Raw genomic sequence first — 15402 nt, forward strand, 5'->3', positions numbered from 1 at the left:
AGAAAACTAGGATCATGGCATCTGGTCCCATCACTTCATGGGAAATAGATGGGGAAACAGTGACAGACTTTATTTTCTTGGGTTCAAAGATCACTGCAGACGGTGACTGCAGCCATGAAATTAAAAGACGCTTACTCCTTGGAAGGAAAGTTATGACCAACCTATACGGCATATTAAAAAGCAGAGACATTACTTTGCCAACAAAGGTCTGTCTAGTCAAAGCTATGGTTTTTCCAGCAGTCATGTATGGATGTGAGAGTTGGACTATAAAGAAAGCTGAGCGCCAAAGAATTGATGCTTTTGAACTGTGGTGTTGGAGAAGACTCGAGTGTTTCTTAGACTGCAAGGAGATCTAACTAGTTCATCCTAAAGGAAATCAGTTCTCAATAGTCATTGGAAGGACTGATGCTGAAGCTGAAGCACCAATACTTTGGCCTCCTGACGTGAAGAACTGACTCACTGGAAAAGACCCTGATGCTGGGAAAGATTGAAGGCGGGAGGAGAAGGGGACGACAGAGAGTGAGATGGTTGGATGCCATCACCAACTCAATGGACATGAGTTTGAGAAAACTCTGGGAGTTGGGGGTGGACAGGGAGGCCTGGCATGCTGCAGTCCACTGGATCGCAGAGAGTCGGACACGACTGAGCGACTGAACTGAACCCACCAGGAAAACCTCGCTATACACAGACTGCGAGGCTCCACCACCCAGAGTTTCTGACTCAGTAATTTTGGGTGGGAGTATGAGATTTTGCTGATGCTGCAGGTCTGAGCACCACAACTTCAAACCCACTGAGTTCTGCTCTCAGGTTACCAATGTCTTTTTGAGCTGGTGGATCATCAGCATGTGGTTGATTAACACTGACGGAAGAAGCAGGTGAGTGACTCTGGGGAGATGAGACAGACAGCCAGGATGAACGGGGCTGCCTCTTAACTCCTTCGTTCCCTCCCACACTTCTGTCCTCACATGGAACTAGATTTGTTTCCCAGACATCTTTAAAGTTCCCTCCCTTCCATCATCAAAATTATTCTCAGTTGTCTCAATATCTGATGCTCACGTCTCTTCATGGGACATGTATTTAGAGAAGCTATTTTTTTCAAATGTAGGTTTCATTACAATTTGGCATTCGTAGAGATGCTAACCCTTTGCTGCTTTACGAGCATCTTCAGCTCACTTCCAGGAGCCCTCCATGGTTAGCTGGTGTGGTCTCCTCTCATTAACTTCGTATCTGGCAAAAATCCACATTTGAAAAGCTTCACCAAATCCACCTGCACCTGTCAGTTCCATGTCTTCACCATCTGTTACTTCCCAGAAGTGGCAGTCTCATCTTTCCTGTGACGGTCAGACCATATCGAGAGCCTTTCCAACATTCTCCTGAGTTTTCTTTCTCATTTGATGAGCATTCACCGCCCCCACCCTTGGTTAGAACAGTCACTGAAACAGTTTCATTAACTTTTTGTTGCCATTTCCACCCCAGTGAATGGTAGACTTGCTTGGGTCCATAGGTTTGTTAAGCTTTTTACCGCATTTGACATTCTTAAATTACCTATAACTTCTATTTTCTGGCAAAAAAAAAAGAAAGATCACTTTGGTAGACTTCCAAATTTTCATCACCTGCTTTCTCAGCTGCCTTGCTTTTTGTGGTGCCTCTCCACAAAGAATAACAGCATAAGGCACCAGCATTAAAGCATAAAACACCATTTGTGAAGAGAAGCAGCTGAACTTCTCTGAAATGACCAAGCTGGGCAGCGGGCCTCAAGCTCGATTCAAATTTGCATCTCCAAAAAATTACGAATTACTATATATCACGAGGTTTTAGAGGCCTCAGGAATAACTAGATCTCAAATCTGAGAATGCCTACCTAAATCCAGTATCCGCTCTCAAAAGAATAAACAACACACTCACTCCCTCCTGGAGACGCAAATTGTGATTTGTGTCAGAGGTGACGGAGACTGCTGCGGGTGTGGAAATCAGGATGATGAAGCGAGACAGCTCCGCAGCTCCAGCTGAGTCAAGGCTTCACTGTGCGATGCTTTATTAGGGGTGCTGGAACATTCCAGCCAGGCACACACATGCATAAGCAAATACTAAAATAAAAATTCTAAAGTCCAGCAGGAACAATGTTTGGATAATCCACAACATTATTCCTCTCTAAGACATAGTAAAAAAACAAAACAAACACTATATTTCAGTTTACTCTGTTTAGAAGAATAGACTTCAGCCAAGATGCCTTGACAGGGTTACAAAGAGCAACGTCTACAAAGCCACATTAAGATGCAGTGTGATTCAAAAATCTTTTCCACAATGGTTCTCTCTGAGAGATGGGGTTAGACTTCACTTTTCATTTTATAATACATACTGACAATGTATAATTTGACTTTTATAAATAAAAACAAAGATTTCAAGAGCAAAACAATTTCCTAAAAACCTTATTTTCCACTCCTCTACCGTGTTAGATAACATTCATTTGACTTCCTACCCTTTTCCATACAAGGCTGATTACGTCAAAGATGTTAAATCTAGATTCAGGAGTTCTAAAACTGTCCTTAAACAACAACAAACATCAGAAATGTCTAACACTCAGCCACATTCCAAACAAATGACTATTCCTCAACTTATAAGAAATCTCTTTAAAAAATTACAAAATCTCCCACAATTAGCCCATTTCTACAATTTACTTACAGGAAATTGTATTTTGAACTTTCTCAGAATCACACATATAATCCACTACATTTCCACTTAAATTTTTTCAATTATTATCTTAAGCACAGCTCTATCATGAAAAGTTTAAGAGAAAGGGGAATTAAAAACAAGAAAATCAACATAATCCCAATTTCTCCACAGTATTATAAAGATTTTGGTGAATTTTTTCAGTTCTTTTTTAAATTTTGAATCATTTACATACTTACAACATGCACAGCATGTTATGTCCTGCTTTACTTAGCCTCCTCAAATTATATCATATACTCTCCCAAGTTCTCAGCCTTTCTGTCTAAAAGACTTGCAAGATACTCCATATACTATTGTTTACTCATTTCTTCATTATTGATGATTGTTTCTGAATTTTCATTCTATGAATTGCTAAATCAAAGTTCATGACTTGTATTTTTTATGATTCCTAAAACCCCTCTTCAATTTTACCAATTCTTCCCAGCCAGCAACTCAAAATCAGCTCTAAATCAAAACAAGCAAAAATAAGCATGCCTCTACTATTTTCCCCAAAGAAATGAGTAACTTTTCCAGAAATCCTAAGAACGTGTGGAAAAAAAACAGCCCACTAAGCCATGTTATTAATAAACATGAACCCACATCCACTACCCACAATGAAAGCAGGTTTCACATTGTTGATACCTGTAGTTGTGTTTGACTAAGACATGCGAAGTCACTACTTTTCAAAGAAAGGTTAAAATAAAATTAACTTCAGAAAAAAAAAACACAACCCTATAATTTATGGGAAAAACACTTTTGTGTTTGCACATAGACAAATGCAGCAGCATTCTGATCCATGCAGGGCTCCATACTGGTTTTCCTTTCTGCTCCCAACCCCATAAAAGAACAGCTTTCCATCAAACAGGAAAAGGTAGAGGGAACCGCTACTCTGCCGTAAGTTATTCACTGATTGTAACTTTAAAAAAGCAGCAAAACCCTAGCAATGGGTAAAAAAGAGCATTTCCAGATAACCACACTGAGAAGGAAACAGCTGTAGTTGACGAGCAAGAATTTTACCGTGCTTGCTATTGTAAAAGCTATTTATTAAGTCTTTCAGGTCTAAAATTCTGATTTAATTCCTTGGTAACCAAATAATTTATTCTTCTTAGTAATTCTTCTAATTTTCAAAGGGATCAGGAACCCCAGAACTTCAGTTGTCCTGGGATTTGGAGTTCCTTCAACTACCACACCCCTTGGCTTGGAGAGCCCAGTGTAGCCCAGACACGCAACACACAGCCTCCTAGGTGTGGCCCTTACAGGGTGCAGGCCCGAAGCCCAGCGCAGTATGCGGAATCACCTAAGGGCTCAACAAGCACCTGATGCATCAACGGAATCGCTCCAATGTTTGGGCAAAAGAAAGCAGCCAGTTCTCAACATCCACGGAAAAATTACCAAAAACTATAGCTATGTTTTTGGGGAAAAGAAGGGATGGGAGAGAAAAGAGGTGGTTCACAATCAATTTCCCAGGCTTTAGGAATCTTGTTATATTATAAAGGAAAACATCTGCCTGGAATTATCAGCCAACTATTTCAAGCTTCTTCTCCTAGAAACATAGGGTTTTTTTTTTGTTTTTGTTTTTTTTTTAAGGAAAAGAGATACTATCAATGGGCAAATGTGAGTCATTCAGCTGAATTCATTACTGTATATACACAGTTTTGAAAAAACTGTCTTATTTTCATCATAATGTATGAGTATGATAATAAAACAATACACATATAAACATTCAAACGAAACAGTTCTGACACAAGGATGAGTGACAGAGATGACACCTAGAAGAGGAAGAATCCGACTGGAGGGCGATGAAGGCTTGTGTTTAAACAGGATTCACGTCCATTTATCTGCCACTTTCAGTGTCCCTGAAAACTAGAGAGCAAAATCTGCCTCCAGAACCTGCTGGTAATAGGAAAGAAGTGCTTGCTAGCTCATTCTCCAGACAATGAAGTGGTCAGAATAAGAACTCTCGAGAAACGTGAATTTCTAGGTACTATGGAATCTCGTACCAGAAATGCAAAAGTCAGCTCTTCCTTTTCACCATGGTTTACAGAAGCGATATATTATTGTAATAGATTTATTTACAATTGTATTGCAATTCCAGGTCATACCTTTCAATCTTAAGTTACCAAAGAGAAGTTTTAATTTTAGTATGGCAACAAATTTTAAAAATTCATTACTCAAAACACCCCGGGGGTTTGAGAGAAATGACTTAGAACATACTCTGGAAACACCAAAATCCCACATCCAAAGTAATAAAACAAAATAAAAGCTTCACGGCTACAAAATATATTCAGATGATGTTTAAAATATAAATGGCTTTTCCAGTAAGCGGCCTGAGGTGACCCTTAAAAATGGCGCGCTATTCACTTGACCCAGAAAACCCCACAAAATCATGCAAATCAAGAGGTTCAAATCTTTGTGTTCACTTTAAGAACACTAGTGAAACTGCCCAGGCCATAGAGGGTATGCGAATCCGAAAAGCCACCAAGTATCTGGAGGATGTGACTTTAAAGAAGCAATGTGTGCCATTCTGTCGTTACAACGGTGGAGATGGCAGGTGTGCACAGGCCACACAGTGGGGCTGGACGCAGGGCTGATGGCCCAAAAAGAATGCTGAATTTTTACTACACATGCTCAAAAATGCAGAGAGTAATGCTGAACTTAAGGGCTTAGATGTAGATTCTCTGGTCATTGAGCACATCCAAGTGAACAAAGCCCCCAAGATGCGGCGCAGGACTTACAGAGCTCACGGTCGGATCAACCCCTACATGAGCTCTCCCTGCCACACTGAGATGATCCTTACTGAAAAAGAACAGATTGTTCCTAAACCAGAAGAGGAGGTTGCACAGAAGAAAAAGATATCCCAGAAGAAACTGAAGAAACAAAAACTTATGGCCCGGGAATAAATGCCGCAAAAAATAAATGCATAAAGTAAAAAATAAATAAATAAATAAATGTAGCAAAGTGCTATCCTGTATGCACTAGCATATATCACACACGTTACCCTGGAAGAGACTGGCTGGATGGCCAGCAATCCCATTTCATCTTCCTGGACACACAATAACCACATCTCTCAGCCTCTCTTGGAATTCAGGAAGAGCTATGTAACTGGTTCTGGCCAACAAACGTGGCCTCCACCACTCCTGCAATCCCTGTGTTCCTTCGCAGGCTCCTCACCCCTGATCAGCTGGATAAAGATGGTGCAGGAAGAACTCTCTGAGGAGGCTCAAGGGGATGTGAAACCCCAAGACAGAAGGAGCCCAGGTCCCTCAGTCACTTGAGCTGGAGATGCCTGACTAGAAACATCAGCAATGGACTAGACAACAAGAACAAAATTAATCTGTATTATGTAAAAGCATAAGATCAGCATGGCTGGCTGGTGCAGTAGCTAGAACTTCCCTAACACAAGTTATTTTTTGTTGTTGTTCAGTTGCTAAGTCATGTCCGACTCTTTGTGACCCCATGGACTGCAGCACGCCAGCCTCCTCTGTCCTCTACTATCTCCCAGTTTGCTCAAATTCATGCCCTTTGAGTCGGTGATGTTATCCAACCATCTCTTCCCACCATATCCCATAAGCAAACTTCCCGAACTGGGAACCCCAACATGCATCAGTAGGTGGCCGAACTTCTATCTTTCTATCTTTCTTGGAAGACCCGGGGAAGAGGGCTGTGACTGGTCAGGCTGCCCGTCACGGAAGGGGCGTGGGGCCGTGACAATGAAGGGACACACTCCTCTCAAGTCAGCGCAGTGGCGGCCAGTTGTCAACACGAGTGGCTCTAGCAGCAGCTCGGGTGACTCAGAGAACAGCAGGCGATCCATCTTTCATCTCACTGAGGTCAGTCTTGGAATCCTAAACTGTGTTAGCCGCCTAGGCCTGCCACAACAAACCACCACAAACAGGTGGCTTAAGACAACAGAACCCACCTGCTCACAGCTCTGGAGTCTGGAGCCCGGGTGCAGTGCGTGCCCCGCGCCTGTCTCCTCACTGCTGGTGGCGACCCTCAACCCTCCCTGGCTGTGCAGTGTGATGCCAACCTCAGCCCCACTGACACGTCCCCTTCTTCTCTGGGTCTCTGTGCGTCCTCTTCCTCCCTCTGGGGAACACCAGTTGCTGAATTGAGGGCCCACTTTAGTCCAGTAAGACCTCATCTTAATTAATTATATCTGCAACAATGCTGAGGTCACACTGCGAGATTTTGGGTGGACATGAACTTTGGAAGGACATCTACTACTACACTTTTGATACCAGATCTAAAGAAATCTAATTTTCTCTAACTTTACAGCATTTTAAATTTGAGAATTAAATATAGTCCTGCCTTTAGTATTATCAGAGTATATTTTCAATATATTCAGCTTACACATAAAACTCATTTCATCATGAAGTATCACCTAAGATTAAGTACTTCTTGTTAGCAGAGCTCCAAAAAGAATGCTAGGTACAATACAGCATTTTGACTTTTAACTGTTAAAGACAAAAATACCCCAGCCAAAAAAAGTATCCTGTCTCTAAGCATTACACGCAGAAATTCAAACTACTGAAGATACATGAAGCAGTTCACGACTCTGTTTGCAGTTGGGCGATGGGCTTGGCTGAAGTCCAGTGATCAGTACGTTAGTCGACTGACGGTGTTAGCACTTCACTTCCCTCTGAAACAAACCTCACTGTTTATGTAACTATATTTAAGAAAAGCTCTTAGCACTCGAAGAGGACTTAAAAACCATGAAGATTAACCCTGAAGACTATCACAGTCTTAACGTATTTTTTCAATAATTTTACATACTTTTGCTGCCTATTCACAACCCCAACCACCACCAGCATCCACCGATTAAATAAACCCACTGGAGGGTGAACTGAAATGCCCACTCGGGTGCAGAGGATGCACACGATGGTTGTCACACACTAAACAGAGCGTGGGCGTTCTGTCCCCATGAAGGCGGGACAGTAGTAAAGAGCCCTCCCACCGACGTGGGAGACGTGAGAGATGGGTTCTGTCCCTGGCTTGGGAAGGCCCCCTGGAGAAGGGCACGGCGACCCCCTCCAGTGTTCTTGCTGGAGAATCCCACGGACACAGGGGCCTGGCGGGCTCTGGTCCACAGGGTCTCAAAGCGTCAGACATGACTGAAATGACTTGGCCTGCAAACAGAACACACTTACTTATTTAACCAACATTCTGGGTAAGAAAAATCACCAAAAAATAGTCCCCAACATTCAGTTAGTAGCACGACGTGCTGAGAAACACCAATAAAGCTTTTAATTACTTAAATGTATTCAAGGTCATCACTACAAATCTAACCTTCTCACTTTCTTGGATCAACAGCTGTATGTGCATAGAAGTGGAGCAGTCTCGCCACCCCTGTCCCCCAGACACAGCTGGTCTAACCGCGGTCATCCTTTGCCAACAACAGACTCCACCCTCTCAGCCACGGTGGCAGTCATTCACGTCCTCTGCCATGAGCTGAAATGTTTAAGCCCTACCCCTGGTGGCTGTGAATGCAACCTTATATGGAAACGGGGTCTTTGCAGATGCAATCAAGTTAAGATAAGGTGATGTTGGACTAGAATAAGCCCTAATCCCATGACTAGTATCCTTAAAAGAAGCTTGGACACAGGCCCACAGAGGGACAGGGGCCACGTGACAACAGCGAGAGACTAAGGGAGGCAGCTGCAAAGCCAGGGAGCCCAGGGACTGCCGGAAACCGCAGACGCTGGGAAAACCAAGGATGAGTCCCCTCAGCCTTCGGGGGAGCACTTACAGCCTCCAGAAATACGAAGGAACAAATTTCTGTTGTGTTCAGTCACCCAGCTTGTCATCACTTGTTGCAACAGCCCCAGGAAACAGGTGCTGGCAGAGCGTCCCTCCCTCCAGAGGTTTGGGGGCAAATCTGGTCCTTGCTGCTCGCTTCTGGAGGCTCTCTTAAGAGAAAGAAAGAGACAAGGCCATGCCGTCACCAGGACCTGGCCCAACGGCACGAGAAGAGCTGGGTAACCCAGACACGGCTCCGCAGCAGTGCGTTCCAGGGCCCTGAGCTGCTGCCGATGTCGCACCTGTGCGGGCTCCGATCCGCCTCTCACCAGCAGACAACAGGCTGAGCCCACGGAGGAGCACGCAAGTAAAGTTCAACCAAAGCCAAACCTGTGTTTCGTTCACGCTGTGGGTATTGAGTTTGGTTTCTCTCATGGATTCAGAAAGGGGGGAAAAATGTCTTTAACTTAATATATAGAACAGATTTCTCATGGTTTTAAATAAAGGCTAATAATAAATATATTACTATTACTTTAAATACAATATCACTATTTCATTCTAAAGTGAGAATTACAAAGGGTGAGACTGGATTGGACATTAGGAAACCTGAATTCTGGGGCAGGCTTTGCCGCTGACTGGCTCTATGATTTTAGCTAAGTCCTTCACTTCTCTAGGCCTTTATTCTCTCAAGTGGGATAGGAAATGGGAACATCAGTGTTCTCAGTGGCCTTAAGTTCCATCTTTCCCCCAATCCAACTCCTAATAAAGCAGTGATCTATTTAGAAGGGAGTCACCTGAATAGTATTTCCTTTAAGATGCTCTCAGGGAAAACATACACCCGCAGATCATCAGAAGTCCTCCTTGGTACAAAGTTGCAGCTTTCTATGACTTACATGTGAACTACTCCTCTGATATCTCTTTAATCATCTGTGTTTATAGTGGCTCCCTAGTGTTCCTGACTTTTCTAAATAACTGGCTTATCTTCTTCTGGAAGAGGGCAGAGGGGCCCCGTCAGGCGTGTGTGTGATGTAGCTGTCATTTCTGTGAGCGATCTGCTAAAATCAAGGTTTCAAAGACAGAACGCGGTGCGTCTCTGCTCATCCAGCTGTGGGGTTATCACTAAGGAGGATGGTCAGGCGTGCGAGTTAACGCTAAAAGGAAAAGTAGCATGTCTGCACTTTCACAGGCTTTCCAATGCTTACCCTTCATACCTCTTCAGAAGTATTCAACTCCGGATAGAATAAGACAGTCACAGTATAGCCACTCTGAGCTTCTCTCAAACTAATGATGTGGAGTCCTTTAAAAAGCTACATAGTTATGACTTAATTTTCATTGTGATCCACAGAGGTCTTGACTCCCCAAAGGTAATCCCTTCAGGGATAAGAGAAAGGCGAAAAAAATAATGCAGGCATTTTTGTCTGCAGCAGTACAGTTTTGGTTTCCAGCTTTCCTATAACATACATGTTCTTTTTCCTCTTTCTCTGGCCTCATGGCTTATGGAATTCTAGTTCCCCACCAGGGACTGAGGCTGGGCCCTGAGCACAGGAATCCCAACACAGGACCACCAGGGAGCTCCCTAAGATATATATTCTTAAGAAATGAAAATTTCATCAATGATACTCCCATGTAAAATAAATATTAAAAAAAGAGAAAAATTCAAATGTAGTAACACTTAGTACTCCAGTCCTTACATAGATAGTAAACTGAGTTCTACGTGATCGGAGTATCTCTCTACTAGAAGACAGGAAAACCTCACAGTCTCCAGTCAGATAACCAGGCAAGTACAGTATAATCTGATAGAAACCGTGAGAGAAAAAGTACAGCGTGCTAGGAGATCACATTAGATACTGATTTCAAACGAAAGCAATTACTGTAGACAAGTACTCAGCACAAGAGATTAACAAGTATCTGTTTGCATATAATTAGTGCAACAATTACATGACTTCACGCATGAATGGAATGTAAAGTATGGATTCATGACATCACACTTTCAGCTTCTCAAGTCTGTGTCTCCAGCCCGTCTTGCCTTGAACTCCAGTTCCCTTAAACCATCTGTCTACTTGGATGTCTCCTCCACTCCTCCAGGAGTAACCCATCTTTGGAAAAGGCAATTCCATCCCTACTTCCAAACCCACAGAACAGCACTTGACTGTTCTCAACACAGCGTCCAGAAACATACTTTTACAGACAGATCGGATCGTGTTCATTATGCTGTTCAAAAGCTTTCTATAACTTCCTAACTCAGAGTAATAGCCAACGTGTGTAACAGCCTAGCAGGTTCTACTGAACTGGCCCTTCACCAACTCCTGATCCCACGGTCCCATCACACAGGCCCACATCCTCCCAGCCACACGGGCCGCCTTGTCACAAAGCGTTTCAATTAATCGTACACATTCCCAACCCCAAATACTACCGTGGTTATTTCCATGCCCCCTCTACTCTAAATCACTAAATTCTGAGGCTAACCACCTAAAACTTCTACATTAATTTGGGGATTTCACATTTGGAATTGGGAGTCTTCTATATTAACAATTTTAAGAAGTTTTAAATGGCATTTATTCTTGCCCATTGGTACTTAACACTAACATGATTAATTCACTAACTGCCAATGAGTAAAAATATTAAATTACATCATGTAGTAGGACGAATCTACACATTATGCCTCGTCAGCTCAGATACAATCTGACAGCTAGGGCAAAAAAGTCCTGAATCTACAGAACAGCAAGAGAACACTCATACACATAGAGAGTGAACGAAAATCTGAAAATGGACTCACTTATTTTCAGGAAAAGCATAGATTTCTTAAAATTATATCAAAAGTATGGATCACTACAATAATTAGATTTTTTAGAACTGTCTCAAGCCTGCTCAAATCGCTTATGGAAATCTTTCTGAGAATTATTCGAACTTTTTATTTCTTTACTCTAAGAAAAGTGCTGACAGGATCTTGGAAATTTGAGGGGAGATGAATTATTGAAATGTGTTATACTTGTTGGAGTTCAGCCTATATAATTCTATATAATGTAATACATTTTCTCTTAAAGTCTGTATTTAAGTCCGAAAACCAATTCTCACCCATCCTTCAAGGCCCTGCTTAACGACACCCCGCCTCTGTGCCTTTCCTCACCTCCTGAGTTAGCTTCTCCCTCACCTGCCGTCCCACAGCACTTTATACACACGTCACACCTGGAACACGAGCCACATGAACGTGCAAGCGTGAGCCTCTCCGTCTCCCGTCAGTGCAGGAGCCAGAGTCGCGCCTCTTCCTTCTCTCTTCTCAGATGACCTTGACCAATGACACACACACAGCGGGCCTTCAGTAAAAGCCTAAACAGATTAGCTGAACTAACTGCGGATGAGAAATATGAAAACACTTCTCGCGAGGAGAAAAATTCAGTTTATAAATGGTATTTTCTAATAATAAACCAAATACAAAAGACATTGCCTCAATTACCTAAGCTATAAAAGCAAAATAAGCTGAGGAAGAACCATTTCGCCAACAGATTATTCAAAAAGAAGAGCAGATTTACAACTAACCAAGCCCATTACAAAACTCGTCCTTCACACACACAAAATACTAAATTTAAATCCTTTGCGTTTTTAGGCGCAAAGAAAACTAATTACCAGCTATGGATACAAAATTATATACTACAGTGAACAAAGAAAATCAAGCATAAAACTTCCTAAGAGACTACGTTTATGACAAAATGTCTTATACTAAATTAAAAAAATCTTTCATTTTCCACAGTTATCACTGTTAACAGTAACGAACTCCTTTACGGCAGCATTAGTGACTTTTGAGTCATGACTAGCGTTTTATACCAAGATCAGAAGAACGAACGTTCTTCCTGCACTCGGTCCTCGTTCACCAGCCTCTGCCTGTCTGCACCTTCCCTCGCACGCGCCAGTCAGCTCCCAGGGTCGGGGGACGAGGAAACTTCTCCAACCCTGCCCCGAGGGCGGGCGCCGCCCAGCCCCGCAGCGCACGCGCCCGTGGACGGACGTCCCGTGCGGGCCCAGCCCCGCAGCGCACGCGCCCGTGGACGGACGTCCCGTGCGGGCCCAGCCCCGCAGCGCACGCGCGCCGTGGACGGACGTCCCGTGCGGGCCCAGCCCCGCAGCGCACGCGCCCGTGGACGGACGTCCCGTGCGGGCCCAGCCCCGCAGCGCACGCGCCCGTGGACGGACGTCCCGTGCGGGCCCAGCCCCGCAGCGCACGCGCGCCGTGGACGGACGTCCCGTGCGGGCCCAGCCCCGCAGCGCACGCGCGCCGTGGACGGACGTCCCGTGAGGGCCCAGCCCCGCAGCGCACGCGCGCTGCGCACGTGCCCGTGAGCGCCCGCCACGAGCACACCCTCCTGCCCGTCTGGACCCCCCCCCACCCCCCACACACAGCAGAAGAGTTCTGCAACACACCTGAACCAACTGTGTCCACACACTCCCCTCAGAATAATCCACAGGTACAAATACCTTAGCTCTGCTTTCGCTTGTTTGTACTCACATGGTATATAAGCTAAAATAACCACGTGAGCACAATACTGGGGCCTTCCTGTCCATGCTTCTACTCCCAAGACCATAAGCTTTAAAGCAAACCCTCAATATACACAATTAAAATTATTTAAAATTTTAACCTAGTTTCTTAATTTTATGTCCTTTAGTTTTAGGCTAAACAGAATTAATGGAAAACAGAACTCTGCAGACCAACTGAGATAGATGTTTATAAGAACTCTCCTCCACCACTGAGAGAGAGTGGTGTGTGCGCGGGCACGGGCACGCACGCGTACACGCTCAGTTGTGTCTGACTCTTCGTGACCCCATGGATCATATTCCACCAGACTCCTCAGTCCATGGAATTTTTCAGGCAAGAATACTGGAGTGGTATTCCAAATCAAACCCACATCCCCTGTGACTCCTGCTTTGCAGGTGGATCCCTGCCACTGGGTAAGCCCTATACATTTTACCAATAACTATGTTAAAAGATGAGAGTTTCCATTTCATATTAAAGAAGAAAATATAATGACTTCATACTACAATAATCCTTAATGACTTGTAATTTGAAAACAGAAAGCACAATTAATATATTCACCATGCACTAAACCAGAAGATTTTATTATGAAAGGGAATAAGAGTAGAAATCATAAAAGTAGATTTAAACTAAAAGCTGATAACGTTTGGATAAATAACATACACATTTAAATTCATAATGAATTAAGTATTCACCTCAAGATTTTATTTTTTGGGGGTTTCCTCAAATAGCTTCTGACTCTCTTATCTTCCCTTTAGACAACACTTCAGCTCATATAATCCCAAACAAATTTATGGGCAAAATAAAACTATACTTAAGGGCTTTAGATTCAAAGAATTTAATCTCATACTAAGATCTGAAGGCAAAGTCCTGTTTAGATAGATAGGGAGTTATGGATTTAAAAACAGATGTTAAACTGATCCTCAAAGATAACATTTCAACATTGCAAACAATATTTAGATAGTCCAACTACTGAGAGAAGTGGGCTTCCCTGATAGGTCAGCTGGTAAAGAATCCACCTGCAATGCAGGAGACCTTGGTTTGATTTCTGGGTCAGAAGATCCGCTAGAGAAGGGATAGGCTACCCACTCCAGTATTTTAGGGCTTCCCTGATGGCTCAGTTGGTAAAGAATCCACCTGCAATGCGGGAGACCTGGGAAGATCCCCTGGAGAAGGGAAAGGTCTACCCACTCCAGTAGTCTGGCCTGGAGAATTCCATGGACTGTATAGTCCACGGGGTCGCAAAGATTGGACACAACTGAGCGACTTTCACTCACTTCACCGAGAGAAGTAGTGTATGCATAATATATACAATACTCTACAAAAGTCTCATCTACAATCTTTCCAATTTCCTACAAAATATTTGCCTTGGAAGTATTATTTACCTTTTGGAAGAAAAAGGTTTTCTCAAACTCTTAGGGCTAATACAAATAACAACAACAAAAGAATCAACTAACCAATAATGTGGAAGTGTAATAGACTTGCTTGCCAGTCCCACTCCTATAACCATTTTTTTGCCTTATGTGTAAAAATGAGGACAGCAGGAGAAAAGAAAAAATATAAACAATAAATACTAGGAAGAATAATTTCCTTTCCTTATGAATCTATCAATGTATTCTTTTCAGAATCACAATATATCAGTCTAGAAGAATTAAAATAGAAAGGAATCAGGTAATAGAAATCAATGGTTTCCCTGAGAGGCTACCAAAAATTTTATTTACCAATTCTCCACCTGACTATACACACATACCCAAATGATGACCTCAAAGTTGGAGGATATTTCTTGTGTCCAACAAAAATATGAATACATGACCTCTGAGGAGAAAGATAGTACATAAAACTCTTGAGCTTGAGTTTTTGTATTGTTCTCCATAAACAGACAAAGAGAAGTAGATGTTCATGCAGAGAAACCAGCCTGCAGTTTCGTATACTACACCAATTTTGGATACTACATCAGAAACAGAACAATCATTTTCAATTAAGAGCATTTTAAGTCATTTAAAAGTATTGGTGGAGGTGACTGAAATAGATAAAACAGTTTGAAATATTTTATTCCTTCTGATTTGAAACTTAAAAATATGGATCCAAGCTATCCATACAGATGAAGGGGAAAAAAAGAACTGACCTTTCTTTATCTTACACCATAAGTAAGGTAGACATTGGGCTTCCCAGGTGGTGTTAGTGGTGAAGAACCAGCTGCCAAGTCAGGAGATTTAAGAGAAGCAGGTTCAGTCCTTGGGTCGGGAAGACCCCCTGAAGGACGGCATGGCAACCCACTCCAGGATTCTTGCCTGGAGAATCCCATGGACAGAGGAGCCTGGAGGGCTACAGTCCAGAGGGCTGCAAAGAGTCAGACACGACTGAGCGACTTAGCACAGCCCATACACATGGGCATAAAAACAAGTCCTGGAGAGTGCATGCTGTGGGGCC

At 43.1% G+C, this 15402-nt stretch overlaps 1 protein-coding gene and 1 pseudogene across 1 annotated transcript in view; one reads left to right on the plus strand and one right to left on the minus strand.

Annotated features, from left to right (window-relative positions):
* PHLPP1 (PH domain and leucine rich repeat protein phosphatase 1) overlaps positions 1 to 15402 on the minus strand; it is a gene marked incomplete at its 5' end in the record, with an annotated part of 223440 nt that overhangs the window by 126289 nt on the left and 81749 nt on the right. The window lies entirely within an intron of this gene.
* Positions 5054 to 5629, plus strand: LOC112581413 (annotated as a pseudogene).

Source organism: Bubalus bubalis, chromosome 22, assembly GCF_019923935.1.
Source record: "Bubalus bubalis isolate 160015118507 breed Murrah chromosome 22, NDDB_SH_1, whole genome shotgun sequence".
In the NCBI taxonomy this organism is placed as follows: Eukaryota; Metazoa; Chordata; class Mammalia; order Artiodactyla; family Bovidae; genus Bubalus; species Bubalus bubalis.